This window comes from Anabrus simplex, chromosome 2 (assembly GCF_040414725.1).
Source record: "Anabrus simplex isolate iqAnaSimp1 chromosome 2, ASM4041472v1, whole genome shotgun sequence".
NCBI classification, from domain to species: domain Eukaryota; kingdom Metazoa; phylum Arthropoda; class Insecta; order Orthoptera; family Tettigoniidae; genus Anabrus; species Anabrus simplex.
In genome coordinates this window covers 952423447-952444928 of record NC_090266.1, presented here as the reverse complement: position 1 = coordinate 952444928, position 21482 = coordinate 952423447, and positions in this window count along the sequence as shown.

Genomic DNA, 21482 nt, shown 5'->3' with positions numbered 1-21482 from the left:
CTTGCCAGCCAATCATGAGTGAACCTCTTGTCAAGACATGCCCTGAACTTCTCCTTTCTCCCAAGAGATAAACAAACACTCGGGAGTTTTACATGAATCACCAAACTTTCCTAATACAACAACAAGCTCATCTCATCAGGCTGGGATATATACATGACTCATGAATTTCCCGACACAAGTACATCACAACAGACACTGGGGTAGCCATATGACTCATTAAAATTACCAGAGTTATTAAAGCAATATTTTCCCACTCATGCAAAACAAATTACTCATACCTACATATGTGGATATCTTCCAGCTTATAAATATAAATAGCAAAATATACAAATGGAATACTGATAATAATAATAATAATAATAATAATAATAATAATAATAATAATAATAATAAATCGAATACTGACAATAATATCTCAAACTTCTACATATAATTCGGGGGTGTGATATATGTACTATCACAAACCCCACTGTCGGCAGCCCTGAATATGGTTTACCGTGGTTTCCCATTTTCACACCAGGCAAATGCTGGGGCTATACCTTAAGGCCACGGCCGCTTCCTTCCCACTCCCAGCAATTTCCTCTCCCAACGTCGCAATAAGACCTATCTGTGTCAGTGCGACGTTAAGCAATTAGCAACAACAATACAATGTCTTGGAAAGTACGACCCACATAGTACATGGACACAGCACGAGATGGCGATGTATTGGACAGGTACCACGCACAGGGCGATGAGACTGTAGTAGTGAGTCAGGCTCCGTGCAGAATGGATGTGACAAGGAAACTTCAGCGATGGGAAGTACTGGAACACCCGCCATACTCACCGGACCTGTCTCCGAGCGATTTTGACCTCATCCCCAAAGAGAAAGAATTATTGCATCTGATGTGGTTTGGGACACGAGAGAACATTGTCAACGTTGCGAAACATGAAATCGCAAAATTCGCAAATGTGAGGTGACTGGTATATGACGTCTCCACATCACTGTCAACGTGCTGTATACAATCTAGAGGACTACTTTCAAGATTTACTGTTTGATGGTTTCTGTACTCTCTGAGAATAAACATTGCGTAGCACAAGGATTTCATGGCTAACAGTTTCCTCACTTTATATCCTACAGCCGCTAAACCTGCTCGACATTATTCATACATTCCACAGCACTTTATGCTCGCCACTCCCATCTGTATATTTCCATTTGTCTGATAGATCCCGCATTCGTGACAAAAAAAAATTAGTTACCATGACTTAAGCCCCAATCCTCGTATCAGAAATCGCCAACTTCCCTCCTGTGATATAGGCAGAACGGTAATCACTCATCATCAATTAGATGCACCGCTAACTACGAATCACTTCATAGAAGTCCGACTCCATGGCTAATTGGTTAGCTTGCTGGCATTTGGTCCAGGGGATCCCGGGTTCAATTCCCGGCCGTGTGATGAATTTTAAAATTCAGTGATTAATTCTGATGGCTCGGGGGCTGGGTGTGTGTGCCGGTGGCGGTGGTGGTGTTGGTGGTGGTTATTGGTTGAAGAGGAAGTACAACTAGGCAGCAATCCTCTTTGGTGTGTGTACCGTCTTCAGCATGCGTAGGGCCCCCAGGTTGCCTTTGAAAGACCTGCACCAGGCCTCTACGGAGGCCACACGCCATTATTATTAACTCCATAGAACCTTAACAGCCTTTTCAGCGCCAGCCATCCAAATATGTACCTCTTGGTTGAAGTTGTTGAACAGATGGAGAAAACGATAACTGCGTGTCACCTAGAAGCCTAGAGCAAAAGGAGTAGGCCCTACATCTGGTTTTCACAAATTATTATTTTTAGAAAGCAAAATCGTTGTATTTTGGCAAGAACAGATTACTTGACTTGAGTTTGCAAGCGCTGTTAGTTTTAAATACTTGTCTGTTTAAATAAATCAGTTTCATAACAACGCGTTTCTAACTGAAGCTGAAGCGGACCAATATGTTAACATCATTTTTTGCCATACAAGTAATTTGTGCGAATTATGTACGTAAGCCTATATTACTCATAGTCCGAAGCCTATAAATGGCTGTGGCGTATTTATAAACGGAAAGCACGCCCGCTTTCTCGAGTAAGGAAGAGGCAATTTACGTTACGTAGCTCAAGTAAATAGAAGGCAATTTACGCCATTCTTGACTTGGAGAAGGGGGGAGGGGGGAGGGCGCAGTTTAATGCCTCCAGTCTCAATCAGTTCCCTCCCTGCTGCCCTGAATTCGATTTCTGGCTGTGCTACGAATTTGAAGCTGGATTTAGGGACTGGGACGGGGTGTACTCAGTGCCAGGGAAACCTTACTGACTGGAGAAGTGGGTTAATCATCCCATATTGGTTTTACGACACACCGGTACAGACAGGTCGCATGGCGGTGGTGGGATAGGACAGGGCTAGGACTGGGTAGGAAGCGACCGTGGCCTAGATCCCTGGCATTTGTCAGATGTGAAAATGAGAAATAACAGAAAATAACCTTCAGTGCTGCCGACAGTGCGGCTCAAGTCCACCATCTCCCGACTGCAGGCTCACAGCTATACAGCCGGAACCACGCAGCCGCCTCGCTCAGTGGGTTTGCTGATGATTTCGACTTCATCTCCAGGTCAATGCTGGAATCATAAAGAATACAATATATATGTGTGTTGACTTCTTCTCAGTCACATGCTACCGAGCTCGACAGCTGCAGTCGCTTATGTGCGACCAGTATCCAGTATTCGGGACATAGCGGGTTCGAACCCAACTGTCGGCAGCCCTGAAGATGGGTTTGCGAGGTTTCCCATTTTCATACCAGGCAAATGCTGGGGCAGTACCTGCAGATAGATTGCATATACTTAGTCCTGTATTTGTGTCCGGCCCCGCGATGTAGGGGGCAACGCGTCCGCCTGTCACCGACGGCCCCGGGTTCGATTCCCGGCCGGGTCAGGGGTCTTTAGTTGTACATTATTAATATCCCTGGCGTGGGTACTGGGTGTTTGTATCGTCCTTAATGTTCCTTTCCTCACATTCAACACTTTACACTTCCGCAATTTCCAAATACACGCAGGTTTATAACATATGGTGCACAGTAGGAGCAAAAGATATTTCTAGGTCGACGCCCCGAATAAATAGCATTTTAAAAAATAAAAAATAGTCCTGAAACTTTCAGGTTATGGCAAGAAATATTACTACCCGCTTGCTTCAGTTCATTAGACAAGTAGGCCTACATATTTCCTGACTGTCTGTTAAATGTTACTGAAAGCTACAAACAAACAAATAAACAAAATGTTGCAGTAAATTGTAGTAAATTGACAATTTACTGATCATAAATGCAGTTAAGTTGATTTCACCGGGAACCGCATCTTCACAAACGCACACCGTCGGCTGTCCTGAGAAAGGTTTTCTGTGTCTTTTCATTTTCACTTCCACGAACATACCGTACAGTTCCTATTCATACGCCAAAGCCGATTTCATTCTCCTCCTTTCCCAGTTTCATTCACCATCGTTCATTTCATCTTCATTAGCTCCTCAACTGAGGTAGGCGTCAGGGAGGGCAGCCGGTCGTAAAATCATGCCATATAATTTCATATCCCCAAGCCCCTTTCATTGAGGAACATCAGCAGTGGTCACAGCTGGTCCGTGGTCCGACAGCTCTGCATTCCGTCTGACCAACAGAGCAGAAGAGGTAGATTTTAAAAGAACTCCTAGGGTTTGTCTAGCCGAAGCCGTCGCTCGAAAGGACGTGGGTTTCATTCCAAGTCAGAAAGTAAAAAAAAATTAGAAACGAGAGAGTTCTGCTTCTGGAGAGGCATATGGTCACGAGGTTCACTCAGCCTACAACAACAGTGAGTATCAGGTTAATTCGGCAAAGTATACTGTAGAGCTAACCACTCATTCCCATTAAATACTGAGGCTACATATAGTGGAAGCCTTTATCTTCCATTTTCCCAAAGGGTATTCTTTGCTTTGCTTTGAGAAAGAACTCCTATGGGGCGACATTCCGGCACCTTAGCGTCTCATAAAACTGAAGTGGGACGTAAAACTAGTGGCAATATTATTATTTTCGCCCATATGCAATTTCCAAAATTTGAACCGTGGATAGAAAGGTAAAAGCCAAAGGTTGATTTCTACTTCTCTGAGTCCAGAAGGAGCAGAAGTTAGGCGGCCATTGTCATGTAACCCGCAGTCGGTTTTGCACTTTCAAGTTTCTTGTAACAGATATCCGGCCAAGTCATGTACTGAAGGCATGTTGCTCGTTTGTAGTCTCACTGGCCAACTAATTCATGTGTCTTGGGAGCATACATTCCTCCGCCTAGCTCCCTAGTAGTACTGTACATGTGGAAGCCAGAAGTGAGTGGTTTGAGTCGTGACCACGGTGTCTACCTTCTTGCTTCCAGTAAGAGGGTTGTGTCAACCAGAAAAGCCAACCTCAGACGATGGAACAACAATGAAATGTGTCTAGTAGGCCTACTACGACGTTCGCCTCTGAAAATGGCACGCTGTGCTTCACCTTTATCACGTATCTTCGTACGCTACAAAGCATTATCCTCTATTACATTACTTGTTGGAAAGAATCGTCAGTCAACAAATATCCGTCCATATTACTAGTATAAATAATGAACTAGTTTTATTTCAGTCATTATAGTTGATAGTGATATCGTCCCAATGATATTGTCGAAGTATGATTTCTCAAAAGTGTATAGGAAAGTCCACAGTAGAGCTACTGTTTATTTCCTCAAAGCTGAGAGTTTATCAATTGAAGAAATAATTCTCTTTTTTACAATTTGCTTTACGTCGCACCGACACAGATAGGTCTTATGGCGACGATGGGACAGGAAAGGCCTAGGAGTGAGAAGGAAGCGCCCGTGGCTTTAATTATGGTACAGTTCCAGCATTTGCCTGGTGTGGAAATGGGAAACCACGGAAAACCATCTTCAGGGCTGCCTACAGTGGGGTTCGAATCCACTATCTCCCGGATGCAAGCTCACAGCTGCGCCCCCTAACCGCACGGCTAACTCGCCCGGTAAATAATTGTTAAATTGATCGAGAATTATCTCTAGAAATAAATAATGCTCAAGTTCAGTAGGTCTATATGGCTGAGGGAAATCCCGCAATGGGACGGCCGAAAATGAAATGCACTCGTATTTCAAAAGACCTGAAACAATGCAATATGCCCGAGGATAGGGTCCAAGGTAGACCTACTGGAAGAGAGTGACCAGAAAAGCCAACCCCAGACGATGGAACAACAATTCACACTGATCCCCGCACTTTATTCAGATTGACACATGAATGGGAATGAAATACTGCATTATGCAAACGACATTTCTGAGTCAACGAGAGACCACAAGATATTTTTGTCCAAAATCAAAACGAAACGAGAGAATTGAATTTCAGCCTTAGCATAGTATGGTATTCAGTAAGATAATTATTAACCCATATTTTGGAAACATAGCCTTACTTGTAAATTTGCTTACGACCAAATTCCTTTAGTTAAGTCCGTCCTGAGTATTTTTCCATTGACTTAGACTGTCTACGCTATAGCCTGTCTTCTTTCAGATTACAGATGCGTCTTGTTTGCTCTTTCCAGAGTGGTCCAGCTGTCACTCTAGCGGTGGTAGTTTTGTGGTTGTTGCTGCTGCTGCTGCTGCTGCTGAATCTTGCCAGGCTGAACGCTGCCCACACCAATACGTAAGATACCCTATTTTTATGGTCTTCTGCGATGTGTTTACAAAGTTCATATAAGGGAAATTTCTGACAAGATAATTCCGGAAACAAATCCACAAAATCAACTGGTACCATCCCTCTTCTTTAAGAACTAGGAGAAAGTGCGATTAGAGAGGGCATGATTATCAGATGAGTGCACATAAAGGGTGGTCACAGACCCGAATGAGTGAATATTGTTTGACCAAGTGTGCCCTCGTAATGTCGGTAACGATGTGCGTCTCTATTATTATTATTATTATTATTATTATTATTATTATTATTACTTCCAGACTGGTTCGTTTTAGATAAAATACAGTTTAACTAAAGCGTATGTGAAGCCCAAATAACTCCACACCAACCCTAGATGGAATTCAAACCCGACATCCCAACAAGCTCTGCTAGCAACTCCCACACGTTCAGATAACGCATTCGGCTCCATTAGCATATTTACCTTGTTAAAATATTTTATTTACCTGATTCCCGCACCTGCTATATCGAGCACCATCGCTGTAATAGACTATTGTATGCAACGACGAATTGCAGGCTCGCTCGCTAGATCAAATAGACGTTGTTACATACGACAGAGCAGTCAAAAGCTTAGCACCATTTCTCAGCAGGTGCAATATTCAACTACACTCTACACGTCACTATTAATTAGTTGCCGGTAATTAATTAAAATTTATTAGGCTTCATCTGCCGTGTGAGGTATTGCGTGTAGTTGCAAGTTTAGGAACGTGTTATTGGTGAGTTGCAGGGAAGTGTAGAGATAGCATAAACACCCAGTCCCAGAACCTCTGCTGTTAATCATCCACTGTTAAAATCCCATATCACGGCCAGTAATTGAACTCAACCCCTCTCGGACCGAAATATAACGCGCTACCACAGAGCCAAGGAGATGGACCACGTCACTATTTTGACCTGGTAGTTACATTCAGAACTGCCATTTACTTTGTGAAGTTCGGACCAGTTGAACTCACTACACACTATTTTCAACAATCTAAATCTGGCGAGCCGCGTGCTCCTGCTGTATTGTAACGAAAACTGCCTATTTCGCATAGTTCGTTATTGTACTGTAGCATACAGTATGTTCGTTAAGAGAGCAATGTCGTGAAATTCTTCGCTTATACTGTAGGCCTAATATTTACTGAATGAGAAATGCTTCCCTCCTGACCAATGTTCCTGGCTGCTCATTCGTAAAAACGATCCGATCACTACAGAGTTGTGTCTGTTTACTCGTGTACCGTGAGAGGACTCTGAAGTTGTAGACGAACTTTTCGAAACAGGCGCACCCAGCACCCGTCTGTGTTATTTTCCTCGGGATTTGCTACATTTATCGACTCTGTGTGTAGGGATAGCACCAACTTTTTCTCATAGCTGAAGACCTGAAGACATCCAATAGCTTTATTCCTGGTCTAAGGTTTGGAACGGGGTTCATTTCTTTTTACAAGTTGCTTTACGTCGCACCAACACAGATAGGTCTTATGATGACGGTGGAATAAGAAAGGGCTAGGAGTGGGAAGGAAATGGCCATGGCCTTAATTAAGATACAGCCCCAGCATTTGCCTGGTGTGAAAATGGAAAGCTACAGAAAACCATCTTCAGAACACTATCTCCCGAATGCAAGCTCAGAGCTACGCGCCCCTATCCGCACGGCCAACTCGCTCGGTGGAACAGGGTACAAATGAGGTGGTGTTTAGTGTGAGATGCATCAAACGAGATCACGAAAGCCAAGCAAACAGTTACGCTGACATCGCGACACTCCAGTACTTATTTCTTACTTTACTCGGACAAATGATATCTAATTCCAAGTTCCAAGTACCAAACTAGAAATCTACTTAGGATCATGAAATTCGGGGAGAAAAGGGATATTCCCATTTCTTTGATAAGCTGCATTTCCTCCAACAACTCAAAATAAGCAGTTTGGCATTTTCCACTAGTGGAGCCACCGAACTTCAGTGAAATACAGAACATGGCCGTTCTTTTTCGTTTTTTTTTTGTTTTTGTTTTCCGAAGTCATTTTTTTTTGCTAGGGGCTTTACGTCGCACCGACACAGATAGGTCTTATGGCGACGATGGGATAGGAAAGGCCTAGGAGTTGGAAGGAAGCGGCCGTGGCCTTAATTAAGGTACAGCCCCAGCATTTGCCTGGTGTGAAAATGGGAAACCACGGAAAACCATCTTCAGGGCTGCCGATAGTGGGATTCGAACCTACTATCTCCCGGATGCTTTCCGAAGTCATTGAGGTAGGATTTCAACTATTCCATTCTTGCCTCCCTATATTTTTGTAACTGCTGAATGTTCAGTGTCTCGTCCTCGGGATCCTAGGTTCGATTCTCGGCCGAGTCGAGGGATTTTAATCTTAAATAGTTAATTTCCCTGGCGCGGGCAATGGGTGTTTATGCTGTCTCCAACATCTTCGCAACCCACATACGACACTATCCTCCACCACAGCAGCACAGAGGAAAGCACATTGTGATCACTGTAAGATGACCCAGAGACAGGGCTACCACACACACGGTACTCTTTTAAGAGAACATGTACTCTATCTACTTTTGTACTCTCTTCTTCCAGTTGAATACATTTTGTACTCTTTTCTTATAATAACCAGCAAATTAAAATTACAGACAAAGCCAAGGTAGAAACCAGGGGTGAACACAGAAATTAATTTTTGAGAGGAGAATACTTTTGCTTCATTATTTTCGATCTCACACGGCTTACCCTTAACATTTAAAAACAAAACTTCAGGTTGAGGACTTCTATAAAATAATGTTGGGTGCATATTGTGAAATTATAAACACTAAATTAAAACTTGCAAAATAGCACAATTATTTAATTAAGACACTTTTGTATTCGATGATTACAATAGCAGAATCTCCCGCTTTAATTGGTCAGCTCGTGAATTATATTTTGTACTTTATTTTCAAGTTGTTTTACATCGCACCGACAAAGATGGGTCTATGGCGACGATGGGACAGGAAAGGGCTAGGAGTGGGAAGGAAGTGGCCGTGTCCTTAATAAGGCAGAGCCTTTGTTTGCTGGTGTGAAAATGGGAAACCACGGAAAACCATCTTCAGGGATGCCGATAGTGTGGTTCGAACCCACTATCTCCCGAATACTGGATACTGGCCGCACTTAAATGACTGCAGCTATCGAGCTCGGTGATATATTTTCTACAGTCATATACATACAATAGATCTAACCCATTTACTCTTTCCTGTGCAGTCATATTTCGCAAATAACTTTTTAAAAACTTCAGGGATGAAAAAGAGCGTTCTGGTGTGGCAGTGGTTTCAGTATTCGATGTAGTGTTAGAAAAATATCACTGTTTCCAATGTTAAGTGCAGAAATGAAGTCCATTGGCTCAGGATGATTGCTTTCAGAAGAAAAATTTCTTTTCCAAATTTTGAATTCACTGGAAAATACAATTTTACCCCTGTTGATATCTGGCCATTGAGCCATCATGGCATCAGCAGCAACATTCATTTCATCATCCAATTCCTTTACAGTACTGATTGAGGGAGAATTATTTTCATGTTCTTAAGGATATACTTGTGTTGCAGAAATCGATTATGTAACTGACTCAACATGCAATCAATGAAGGGGGAAAAAATTGATATTCTGTAATACGCCTTGGGGTCATAAGTCTCAGAGTTAGCTCGGTGGATTTGTCGACCAGCTTTCGGAGGAATCTCCAGCTTAACAACTCCAATTTGTTTTGCAATTTCTTCAGATTGCAAGAAAATCAAATTAAACTTGTATTTCACGTCTATCGGTTCATTTTCAAGATCTTCACAGAGATTAACACAAGTCTTCATGTCTACCTGCATTAACTAAGTACTTGTAGCTGTGGAAAGTCCAATAATTAACAATAACCATAGGTACTGTACATTCAGAAAGTTGAATTGTAGCTGCGAATGAAAATGCCTTGCTTGATGTTTTAGAATCTACAAAGTTCTGAATTTCTATAAATGAGTAAACAATGGCATCGTGAAACTTTCAGAATAACACAATTACTTTATTAGGACACTTTTGTATTCACGTTGGTGATTATAACAGCAGAAGTCTCCTGGTTTGTTTGGTCTAACAGTGTTCAACATAGCGTGTCTCGCAGAATTTGAATTTTCTTTTTCATTTAGCACTTTCTGTACATTGCTCAATGAATGAAAATCCATAGCCTGTTTCCAGTTATTCGACCGGGTCAAGAATGGAATGGATGAACCCCCATCCAGGGGTGAGGATAGGAACTGTGCCGGCTGCCGAAGACTGTCACACTCCTCTGGGGCAATGATTAATGAATGACAGATGAAATGAGATAATATTGGAGAGTGTTGCTGGAATTAAAGATGACAGGGAAAACCAGAGAACCCAGAGTAACCTGTCGTGCCTCCGTTTTGTCCAGCACAAATCTCACGTGGAGTGACCGGGATTTACACCACAGAACCCAGCGGTGAGAGGCCAGCACGCTGACGCCTGAGCCACGGAGGCTCACATTGCTCAATGTGTTACTTTAAAATAGTTTATCTCTTAGTCGATGCTATAGGAATGTAATCATACTGTTCATAGTGGACAAACAATGCTTTATATAGGCACACTGCATGCATGAGAAAGTTCTAAATTGAACGAATGGTTTGCACAGTGCACGTACAGAGGCTGATGATACTTGTCCCTTATCTTAGCAGCACAGCCATTAAATTGTTCACACATATTTCTGGCTTCATCAAAATCCCATACCTCTTCAATTGTTCACATTTAGACCAAACTTTTGCAGATTTTTTCAAGAACATTGGCCAACAAAAGAACACAAGCATCATGTACATGAACAAATTTAAGGAAATCTTCCCAAATGACAAAATATTGTTTCTGAATGTGTACATAACGAATGTAGAGAGAGAACTGTTCACTACCTGAAACATCTGCAGATTCATCAGGCAGAACACTAAAATATGTAGCCTACACTCATTACTTTTATTGACAATATCTTTGGTAATACTGTGTCCACATACTTCAATAATTTCATTTTGTATCCTTGGACTGGTGTAAGTTGCATTAGCATCATAATGTCAAAGATGTTCTTTTAGCTCGCTGTCACCGGCGTCAGTTCGGAAACGCAACCATGCTCTAAAATTTTCATCATACGAATCTTAATTTCTTTCCAAAGAAATGTAGAAATGTGGCCGGATTCTCTATGACCTCTCAATGCTAAACCTTCTCTGCCACATACGAGTACAGTTTTGATATTTGGAGTTATTTTTTCCGGTTTTCCTCTACTTGAGTTTTCCTGTCACTGTCTATTTGGTCAATAACACAACTAGATTTGCAGCCAGTTCCATTGGAAGTTTATATTTCTCTCTCCTGCTGGAAACTCAAAGTCGTCAGAATGGGACCATGTTTCCTGCAAGTATTTATGTTTTTGTTGGTTTGAAGAACTCACAGATGAATCGAGACCTATATTATAGTGAAAAGTGCAATCAAGTTTTAGAGGATTGTCTTCAGGTTGAGATAAAACATCACTAGCAGATCTTTCACCTGCACCGACATTATTTCGTTTTTGTTTCCTCAATGAAAAAATTGAAATTTCGTATGGCTTTTAATAAATAATAATGTTATTTGCTTTACGTCCCACTACGGTCTTCGGAGACGCCGAGGTGCCGGAATTTAGTCCCGCAGGAGTTCTTTTACGTGCCAGTAAATCTACCGACACGAGGCTGTCGTATTTGAGCACCTTCAAATACCACCGGACTGAGCCAGGATCGAACCTGCCAAGTTGGGGTTAGAAGGCCAGCGCCTTAACCGTCTGAGCCACTCAGTCCGGTCATATGCCTTTTAGTGCCGGGCGTGTCTGGGGACATGTTCGGCTCGCCAGGTGCAGGTCTTTTGATTTGATGCTCGTAGACGACCTGCGCGTCATGATGAAGATGAAATGATGATGAAGACAACACATACACCCAGCCCCCGTGCCAACAAAATTAACCAATAATGGTTAAACTTCCTGATCATGCCGGGAATCGAACCCGGGACCCCTGTGACCCGACTGTTTCTTCGTTAAAAACTAACTATTTAATTTCTTCATTATGTTGTTAAAAATAATCACTTCACTATAATCACATGCACTCACACATTGGCAACATTTATGTCTTTCCAACATAACCGAAATCACTAGTTTACTTAACAAGGCTGGTGTCGGAGTCTCTCTGTATGTAGTTCTGAACTCGTCACATTAAAAATGTTTTACCTCTTCCTGTCATTCATTGTTCACAAAGCCCTGTGCTGTCAATCATTCAGCTTCTGGCTTAACTCTACCCTTTCTCCACAGGTCCACACATCCTCTCACTCAACTCTTTGGCAGTAAAGGTAAGGGTAAAGCCCATTCACTTTAAATCAAAAGACCGTGCAGAGGTTTTATAATACCTATTTGATCTTTTTGCTAATGGTGCAGGGCAATTACCTGCTATGTCTTAACAATTGCAGAATACAACACAGACTGAACGTTAAATGCCAGGTCAAACTCATTGTAATATTTATGAATAATGCAAGCATCAGCATCAGCTGGCAAATATGTTGTTCAAAATAAGAAAGAAACAATGAACCACCTAAAAGTTTCATTTATATGATTGTCATAATTAATCACCAGTTCTAAATTTTGAAATTTTGGGTATCCTCCAATCCCCCATTTCTGTGTACGCCTCTGGTAGGAACGTTAGCAACGCTGATAGCAAAGTCAGTGTAGTTACCAACAGCGAGAGATTTTTCAGCTCATCTCATTAACTACTGATCATATTCATTTAATTATTGATAAGTCTGTAGAATGAATACAGGAGAAAGAATTATTATTGAGGAATACTTTCTACATTATGATTTTACAAATATGAAACATTTCCAGAAAAAACGAGTGACGGTATTAAAGTGCTCAGTGAAGCATTCATTCGTGCGGTTAGGGGCGCGCTGCTGTGAGCTTGCATCCGGGAGACAGTGGGTTCGAACCCCACTGTCGGCAGCCCTGAAGATGGTTTTCAATGGTTTCGCATTTTCACACCAGGCAAATACTGGGGCTGTACCTTAATTAAGGCCACGGCCGCTTTTTTCCCATTCCTAAGCGTTTCCTATCCTATCGTCGCCATAAGACCTATCTGTGTCGGTGCGACGTAAAACAAATAGCAAAAAGCATTTATTGGTGAACCATTATCTGATGCTGCAATGATTAAGAGGGGAGTTCCACACGGCGGTATTACTGGAACTCTTGTGTTTACATAAATGATTTGAGTAAAGAACCACTGGAATCGCAGATAAAGCTTTTTGCAGATTATATTATACTGCATAGAGTAGTACGTAAGTTAGGGGATTGTGACCGATTGCAAAAAGACCTCGACATAGTAGTGAGACGGACAGGTTGAAAGTTTCACCAAAAGAAGATATTCTCTCCCTTTTAATTACTGTGGTGATGGGGAGAGAGAAACTCATAGGGATCAGTGTAAGTACCTAGGTGTTAATGTAAGAAATGATCTTCATTTAGGGCCGATGACCTTAGATGTTGGGCACCTTTAAGCAACAAGCATCATCATCGACTTTCATTTACCAAGCAAGTGGCTGCACGGCTTGGGTCACGTAGCTACCAGCATGCACTCAGGAGATAGTGGGTTTGAACCCCACTGTTGGCAGCCCTGAAGATGGTTTTCCATAGTTTCTCATTTCCACACCAATCAAGTGTACCTTAATGAAGTCCACAGTCGCTTCCTTCCCATTCCTAGTCCTTTCCTATCTCATCGTTGCCATAACACCTATCTGTGTCGGTGCGACGTAAAGAAAATTTAAACAAAAAATCCTCATCGGGGTAATCACATTAACAAGGTTGTAAATAAAGGTTACAGTTCTCTCCAAATGGTTATGAAGGTGTTTAGGGATTGTTGTAAGGATGTAAAGGAGAGGGTGTATAAGTCTCTGGTAAGATCCCAACTAGAGTATAGTCCCATTATATGGGGAACTATACCAGGATTACTTGACATGAGAGCTGCAAAATATGTCAAGGATAGCAGCATGATTTGTTCTTGGAGATTTCCAACAAACAAAAAAAAAAAAAATGAAATGGCGTATGGCTTTTAGTGCCGGGAGTGTCCGAGGACAAGTTCGGCTCGCCAGATGCAGGCCTTTTTTATTTGACTCCCGCAGGCAACCTACGCGTCGTGATGAGGATGAAATGATTATGAAGACGACACATACACCCATCCCCCGTGTCAGCGAAATTAACCAATTATGGTTAAAATTCCGGAGCCTGCCGGGAATCGAACCCGGGACCCCTGTGGCCATAGGCCAGCACGCTAACCATTTAGCCATGGATTTCCAACAAAAGAGTAGTGTTATGAAAATGTTGCAGAATTGGACTGGGAAGACTCGAGAGAAAGGAGATGAACAGCTCGACTAAGGGGAATGGAGAGATGGCTTGGAACGACATTAGCAAACAAATAAGCTTGAATGGAATTTTTAAAAGTAGATAAGATCATAATATGAAGATAAAGCTGGATATTCAAGAGGACAAATTGGGGCAATTAGTAATAGGAATCGGGGATTGGAATAATTTACCAAGGGAGATGTTTGATATATTTCCATTTTTTAAATGTATGGAAATTATTTAAGGAAAGACTAGGTAAACAATTGATAATGAACCTGTCATCTGGGCGGCAGCACTAAATGCAGATCATTGATTGATTCATTCATTCATTGGTAATTCATTCCTGGTTGCCAGTGTTTCACCCCAACCTACCAAGATGCATACAGTGGAGGCACTTTTTTTTATTTTTTTTTATTTGTTTATTGTTATTTCATTCTCCCTTATGGGAGTGGGCCATCAGCTCAACTTGGAGCACTTGGGCCTAGGATAGAGAATTATATTGTAGTTGTACATTTCTGTGGGGATAGTGTGCTGTGTCACACGTTTTGTAGACTTGCCAAAAAAGTCATATATATAAATACAATAACATTTGTAAATATAAATTAATTTCTTCTACTTTAAACAAGGATTTTCTGCCACTTTCTGATAATAATATGTTAATTCATAGTTAATAGCTCATGAAAGAGAAATAAAAGGGATCATAAACACCCTTCTTCATACAAATATAACTAAACATTGCTTCTAATTAAATTATTTTCCTAATCTTTCAATATTCATAGTCAGGTTATCACAGTTCTTTGAGATTCACTTTATAATGTTTATTGTTTTCTACACATGGTTGTGGCGTCACCTTATACTTCTACAAAGTGTACAGCCATGACTAATATTGGTTGTGGTTTAGCCTTTGTCAGGAATGTGCTACCTGCAATGTCTCAGCATATTTAATGGATTTTTTACATTGTCTAGGGGCAGAGGCTGGAGGTGGAAACAGTTTATTGGTAGCAAGGGTTGTTGTGTTATGTAGAATAGAGTGGGTGAGTGGGGAGAGGTCAGTGGCTTCAAGAAGCTGGGAAAGGTTGCACAAAGTTTCATTCTGAAGGTATTGCAGGTAGAGAAAATGAATGAGGGAGAGGATTGTTGGAAAAGAATATAAGTCGTTAATAGTTTCAATTCCTGTGTCTTTCTGAAGTCGATAGACGATACATATGTAATGTCTGTCAAGTTTAAGGATTTAAAGGATTTAAAGGAATAAATGGGAGAGGCAGAAATCCAGGATAAGGATGCGTAGGTTATTGCAGGTTGAACAAATGCTTTTTATGTATTTATTTTATTTTATGTATTTATTACTTCGGAGGCCCTTACTCCCCAGGTTTAACCTACCAACTGGCAAAGGAGTGAAACCTGTGGTATGCATTCTTGTAAATTTTATCGATATGTACATTCAATCAGAGATTATTTTGAAACGTGATACCTAGGTAAATGAGTATGGAGGTTTCTGTGAAAGGTTGCTTGTTAAGAACGAGGTGGATTTGGTTAGTAGAGCGGTATCTACGTTTATGATTTTTAAATATTATAAATTATGTTTTTCTTACATTAATTTTGATCTACCAGGCGAGCTTGTTTAGGTAAGGTTGGAGATGACTTTGCAGGGAGGGGTTTTGAGTACCTGCTATGTCGTCAGTGAATTGATGCAGTATTAGAGGTGGGGAGAGTTCGGGATGTCTACATAATAGAGGATATATAGGAGGGGAGAGAGAAGAATGCATTATGGGATCCCAGCTTTGATAGTGAAAGTGTAGGATAGAATATGGTGGGTGATAATCTGGGAGTTGAGGAGGTTGGCAAAGAAACGGATGACTGCAATAGGGAATGGGAGATTGCGCAGTTTAAATATTAGGCCTTAGATCCATACTTTATCAAATCCCATTTCATGTCTAGGCTAATAAGTGCTTTTCATCACCTCGGAAAGAGATATTTTGTAAGGAATGTGGAGATGTGGAAGACGTGGCCATAGGCAAAGTATTGGTGGTGGAAACCTGCTTGGGATAGGGGAATGTTTAAAAGATAAGAATTTCATATTGTTCCGTATTGAAGTGAGTTCAATATTAAGTTAAAAGAAGGTATATAGTGGTTCCACCTTTCAATACTATTAAAATAATAAATGTAAGTTTACTTTCCTATTTAATTATAATTGATACCGGTTTCGACCAGTATTCATGGTCATCATCAGCCAATTACGAATAAATGTAAAACAATGCATAGAAAATAAACTGCGAAGTATAAATAATTCTGTTTGGTTTCTGCTAGTGAAGCACTAAAATCTTTAAGGAGCACTGTGCGTTGAAATATAGCCAAAAAATACAAATAAGGTGCACAGGTAAAAATAAAGTTTAGAAGATGCTGTCAGATGCAGTTTATGGAGCACTATAACACATAAAGAAGCACTGTGCGTTGAGATTTCAAAGTTATGTAGAAGTAAAGTCAAATACGTATTTTTAGTTGTAGTTTATGAGGCACTGTATAATTTTAAGTACTAGTAATGGGTGTCTATGAAGAAGTCGTACATCAAATACGTTATCTATATATAAAAAACTAGCAAGATACTCGTGCTTCGCTACGGTATTATGCTGAAATTTATAATTGAATGTTTATTGTTTTAGATATATAATCCGCCGAAATTCGCGATCTGACTCGTTTTCTGCGAGAATCCGCCAAAATTCTCGATCTGACTCGTTTTCTAATAGATTACGGCAAGTATCCTCCCATTTTTCAATCTTTCTTTCCAGCAATCGATTTCGTACTTCCTGGGCTAGTTCCAGGTATTCCGCCCGGTCAGTTGGGTCCCTAAATCTTTGCCATCTTTCCCTATAAGCATTTTTAATATGGATCAAATCCTTCAGGAGATCCGGCGTGGTGTAGTCTTGGGTGCCTTGGCTGTACTGAACCCGCGGCCAGACTGCATTCTTAGTCATTACCCGTCACGGAGCCCGTTTCCAGCGCGGTCCGCACATTTGACGACGGTCCAGAACATTATTATTATTATTATTATTATTATTATTATTATTATTATTATTATTATTATTATTATTATTATTATTATTATTATTATTATTATTATTATAGATATTCTGGACCCCACAGCAAGATGTAAGACCGCTACTTGGCGGTAAATTACATCTGCTGCCATTGTCATTCCTGACAATTGACCAGCACCATTGTCGCGCGTAGGCAAGTGTGCGGGATTTCTGGCAATACGAATGACATACTTCCGTGCATTGTTGGCCTTATTATAGAGGTGAACAATTTGACGGGCAATCTCATTCCTATTGTTTATTTCAAATGTGTTTAAATTTTTATTTATATGTCAGGAGAACCTACTGTAATCTAAGAACGTTTTCCGAAGGAAAAGATGGCTGTTGAAAAACGAACCCAGGAAAGATTTAAATGATCGGTTTATGATCAGAATAAGTACATCGAAAATCTACAGCCTGTTTCCAGTCATTCGACAGGGTCAGGAATGGAATGAATAAAGCCCCATCTAGCGGCGACAATAGGAATTGTGCCGGCTCCCGAAGCACACTTCTGGGGCAATGATCGATGAATGACAAATGAAATGAAATATTGGACAGTGTTGCTGGAATGAATGATGACAGGGAAAACTTGAGTATCCGGAGAAGAACCTGTCCCGCCTCCGTTTTGTCCAGCACGAATGTCACATGAAGTGACCGGGATTTGAACCACGGAACCCAGCTGTGAGAGGCCGGCGCACTGCCGCCTGAGCAACGGAGGCTCCTTATAAGTACGTTGTGAACAGTAAAATCAATTGGTCTCACCTCCTTTTACACCCCAAGTTTATTTACACCCCCAAAAAATTTAAAAGTGGGAGTGTTTCTTTATGTTTAAAGGAGATTCCAAACACCAATGTTGACGTCTGTTACCTTCCGTTTTGAGATAAGTATCCCCACAAAAATAATTAACTTTTTTCACTGCCTTTCAAACTACACGCCCCCCTTCCGTAGTGAATTTTCCGGCAAAAAGTACTTGTTTCTTTAATAATAAAGGATCTTCTAAATACCAATTATCACTACTCTAACTTCTTCAGTTTTTGATTTAAGTGTCCTCATGAAAGAAATTCAACTCCTTTTCACTCCCGCCACCCCCAATATGTTCCCCCAAAAAACGCGTTTTTCTTTGTTTTTAAAGGAAATCCAAATACCAATTTTCACATCTGTAACAACTCTAGTTTTTATTAGATGTATGTATTCTCATACAATTAAGTCTATTAATTTTTCAATTCTTTCACCCCCCCCCCCCTTCATTGGATTTTCCGAGAATACGTGTTTCATTACTTTTAAAGCAGATACCAAATATCAAATTTCACGTCTGTAACATCTTCATTTTTGAGGTATCAATAGCCTAATTAAAAGAATTCAACACCATTTTCAGTCACTTTTACCCCCTCTCCACCCAAGTGGTATTTCCGAAAACTAAAAATACACGTTTCTTTATTCTTAATAGAGATAAAAAGTACCATTTTTCACTTCTGTAAAATGTTAAGTTAATTCTCATTTTAAAATTTCACCCCTTTTTAGTTCCCCTTAAGAGGAGTATCCAAAAACAAATCACCTATGTTCCTTTACATTTACAGGAGATTCCAAATACCCACTTTTTACGTCTGTAAAATTTTACGTTTCTCAGATATTCTGTAGATATATTCTTTCAAAACATTCACCCCAAAATGTCACTCCTGTTTAACCGCCATTAATTGAATTTTCCAAAAACTGTGTTTCTTTATTTTTAAAGGAGATTCCATATTCAAATTTTCAGTCCTGTAATATCTTCAGTTTCTGAGATATATGTATCCTCATTAAAGGCATTCAACCAATTATTCGCCCTTTTACACCCCTCCTATTGGGATTTACGGAAAACAAAACAATACGTGTTCCTTTATTTTTAAAGGAGATTATAAATACCAATTTTTACATCTGTAAACTTTTAAAGTTTTAAAATGTAGACACAATCATTTTAAAAATTCACCCCCCTTTTCACCCCCCATTATTTGGATTTTTCAAAAACGAAAAAATACCTGTTTCTTTATTTTAAAAGTAGATCCCAAATACCAATTTTCAGGTCTGTAATATCTTCAGGTTCTGAAATATAAGTAGCCTCATTAAAGGCTTTTTCACCCTTTTCCACCCTTCCTATTGGGATTTTCCAAAAACAAAAAAATACGTGTTTCTTTGTTTTTAAAGGAGATTCTAAATACCAATTTTTACATCTATAAACTTTAAAAGTTTTTAGATTCATACATTCATTTTAAAAATTCACCCCCTTTTCACCCCCCCCCCCATTAATTGGATTTTCCAAAAACAAAAAAATACATGTTTCTTTATTTTTAAAGGATATCCCAAACACCAATTATCAGGTCAGTAATATCTTCAGTTATTGAGATATAACTATCCTCATTAAAGGCATTCAACCCACTTTTCACCCCTTTTCACCCCTCCTATTGGGATTTTCCGAAAACGACAATATACGTGTTTATTTTTAATGAAGATTATAAATACCAATTTTGACATGTGTAAACTTTTAAAATTTTGAGATGTAGATGCACTCTTATTAAAAATTCAACCCCCTTTTCACCCTCCCATTAATTGGATTTTGCAAAAACAAAAAAATACATGTTTCTTTTTTTTTTAAAAGAGATCAAACGTACCAATTTTCAGGTCTGTAATTTCTACAGTTTCTGAGATATAAGTACCAGTATCCTGATTAAAGGCATTCAAACCCCTTTTTCACCCTTTTTCACCCGTCCTATTGGGATTTTCTGAAAAAAAATACGTGTTTCTTTGTTTTGAATGATGATTCTAAATACCAAATTTTACATCTGTAAACTTTCAAAGTTTGGAGATATATATACACTCATTTTAAATATTCATCCCCCTTTTCACACCCCCGATTAATTGGATTTCCCAAAAACAAAAAAATACGTGTATCTTTATTTTAAAAGTAGATCCAAAACATCAATTTTCATGTCTGTAATATCTTCAGTTTCTGAGATCTAAGTATCCTCATTAAGTGCGTTCAACCGTTTTTCACCCCTTTCCACCCCTCCTATTGGGATTTTCCGAAAAAAACTTGTTTCTTTATTTTTAATGAAGATTCTAAATACCAATTTTTACATCTGTAAACTTTAAAAATTTTGAGATATATATACACTCATTTTAAAAATTCACCCCCCTTTTCCCCCTCCCATTAATTGGATTTTCCAAAAACAAAAAAATACGTGTGTCTTTATTTAAAAAGAGATCAAAAGTACCAATTTTCAGGTCTGTAATATCTTTAGTTTCTGAGATATAATTACCGGTATCCTGATTAAAGGCATTCAACCCATTTTTCACCCTTTTCCACCCGTCCTATTGGGATTTTCTGAAAACAAAAAAAATACGTGTTTCCTTATTTTCAAAGAAGATTGTAAATACCAATTTTTATATTTGTAAACTTTTAAAGTTTTGAGATATAGGGGCACTCATTTTAAAATTTCACCCCCCTTTTCACCCCCTTAGCAACGGAATATCCAAAAATCCTCTCTTAGCAAGCACCTACATCTTAATATGAATGTATCCTCAAAATTTCATTTCATTATGTCCAGTAGTTTTGGCTCGGGGATGATGAATCAGTCAGTCAGTCAGTCAGTAAGGACAAGCTATTTTATATATATAGATATGTGTAAAGAAGTGGAATCAGAGATAAGGCTTTTTGCAGATGATGTTATTCTATACAGAGTGATAAATAAGTTACAAGATTGTGAGCAACTGCAAAATGACCTCAATAATGTTGCGAGATGGACAGTAGGCAATGGTATGATAATAAATGGGGTTAAAAGTCAGGTTGTAAATTTCATAATATGAAAAGTCCTCTCAGTTTTAATTACGGCATTGATGGGTTGAAAATTTCTTTTGGGAATCATTGTAAGTACCTAGGTGTTAATATAAGGAAAGATCTACATCGGGTTAATGACATACATATTATTGTAGATAAAGGGTACTGATCTCTGCATATGGTTGTGAGGGTATTTAGGGGTTGTAGCTCGTTCGTAATCTGTTTACCCTCCAGGGTCGGTTTTTCCCTCGGACTCAGCGAGGGATCCCACCTCTACCGCCTCAAGGGCAGTGTCCTGGAGATTCAGACTTTTGGGTCGGGGATACAACTGGGGAGAATGACCAGTAACTCGCCCAGGCGGCCTCACCTGCTATACTGAACAGGGGCCTAGTGGAGGGATGGGAAGATTGGAAGGGACAGGCAAGGAAGAGGGAAGGAAGCGGCCGTGGCCTTCAGTTAGGTACCATCCCGGCATTCGCCTGGAGGAGAAGTGGGAAACCACGGAAAACCACTTCCAGGATGGCTGAGGTGGGAATCG